This window comes from Castor canadensis, chromosome 6, assembly GCF_047511655.1.
Source record: "Castor canadensis chromosome 6, mCasCan1.hap1v2, whole genome shotgun sequence".
In the NCBI taxonomy this organism is placed as follows: Eukaryota; Metazoa; Chordata; class Mammalia; order Rodentia; family Castoridae; genus Castor; species Castor canadensis.
In genome coordinates this window covers 112,735,503-112,737,372 of record NC_133391.1, presented here as the reverse complement: position 1 = coordinate 112,737,372, position 1,870 = coordinate 112,735,503, and the positions used below count along the sequence as shown (strand labels likewise).

Here is a 1,870-nt window from a genome sequence, read left to right as displayed (position 1 = left end):
AGCTGCTCGAGGAAACAGTTTGGCAGTTCCTTAAAAAGTTAAAAATGGAGTTACCATATGGCCCAGCAATTCCACCACGAGGTATTTACCCAAAACAATTGAAGACATATGTCCATAGGAAAATGTGTATACAAATGTTCCTACCAGCATTGTTCATAATGCTGAATGAATAAACAAAATATAATATATCCATACAGTGGAATATGTATCAAAATGAAGTATAGTCCTAATACTTGCTATAACATGGATGGAGCCTTAAAAACGTCATGGTAAATGAGAGTCAGACACAAAAGCCGTATGTTATATGAGTCCATTGATGTGAAATATCCAGAACAGGAAATGGAGAATCAGGAAGTAGATTAGTGCTTTCCAGGGACTGGGGGTAAGGGTGGGGAGTGACTGCTACCGTGGTTAGGTTTTTTCTGGGGAGGCCTAAGTAAGATTATAGGGAATTAGCTGCACACTTTTGTGAATATACTAAAGCCTGCTGAACTATTCATTTAAACATAAATTTTAAAAATGGGAGGTTCTTAATAATACTTGTGTCTTTTTTTAAGATGGTGTCTTGCTATATTGCCCAGCCTGGCCTCAAACTCATAATCCCTCTGCCTCAGCCTCCCAAGTACCTGGCATTACAGGTATGTGCTACCGTGACCAGCTTTGTCTTTTTTTTTTTTATTGCATAGATAAAAACCACAGAAAATACAGATAAGCAGAAAAGTTAACTATAAATTATCCTTCCATTCAGAGATATGTCATTTTGTTTTATACCCTTCCAAAATTTAAAAAAATTTGTTCTTTTTACCCTATGAAAATAATAAGTACACAGAGTTATACTTACTTGGCAGGGGAGATACCATAATCATGAAGGTGGTTTTCCCAGGGCGAGGCTTATCTATTGCACTCCAGATATGCTGACCCCTGCGATTTCCCCAAATGTGGAAAACTCTACTGCATAATTTGTGGTAGTGGGGGACTGCGCTCGTGCTCTCCCCTAAAAAAATAAAAAAAAAAATAAGTACACAGAGTTTTAAATACCTCAATTATTTCTCCTTTGGCTACAACTCAATTGGCATCTTGAATTTCCCTGCTAGCAACCTTGAAATTCTCTTTGCCAGCTCGTGGTTGTATTCTGTGCCTCCTCGGTTTCATGCCTTCCTTCTTGTTGGGATTCCTTGTTTGGAGATTATGTGGGAACAGCTTAGATGACCGCTGAGCAATGCACTTGTCTCTTGGGTCATGCTGTCGCCTTTGGGGCAGCCACCTCTTCCTCCAGTGTGCACTTGCCATCCTGGGATCTCACCTTATTCTCATCCTGGATATTCCCTTGCTTCTCTCCCATGTTGGGGTTTTTAATTTCCTTTGTACCAAGTCTTCCTCTTTCGGAACTTAATCCTCTGTGTTGGTGACATATCCTCCAGAAGATTCTTTTTAAAAAAAGGCACATGGAAGGTGAATTTTTTGAGACCTTACAAGTTTAAAAGTGTGTATGTTCTAGGCTCACATCTGAGTGGTAATATGGGTGGACAGAAAACTCAAGGTTCTGAATGCTAAAGGTGTTTATTATTGTCTGGCTTCTAGGGTTTCCTTCCAATCTGGAAAATCATGTACTTCCAGGAAATTTTCTTGAATCATTTCATTGGCAATTTTCTTCTTTCTGTTTTCTTTGTTCTTTTCTTTCTGAAGTTTCTATTGTATGACTTTTGGATCACCATTCTTTTTCTTTTTAATTTTTTTGAATTTTGTTTCACTACCTAGGAGCACCACATTTTTGACTTCCAGAGTTCCTTTTTCTCCGAATGTTCCTTTGTATGTAGGGCAGGAGATAGACTCATGGTCTTATTTCATGTATATACTTTCTTCTCTTAGC

The 1,870-nt window shown here is 38.4% G+C and overlaps 1 non-coding gene across 1 annotated transcript; it reads left to right on the top strand.

The window, feature by feature from the left end:
- Positions 1-833: 833 nt before the first annotated feature.
- On the top strand, positions 834-997 carry LOC141424324 (U1 spliceosomal RNA). Its single transcript, XR_012449274.1, has one exon. It is a non-coding gene; the product is annotated as a U1 spliceosomal RNA (small nuclear RNA).
- The last annotated feature ends 873 nt before the right edge of the window (positions 998-1,870 follow it).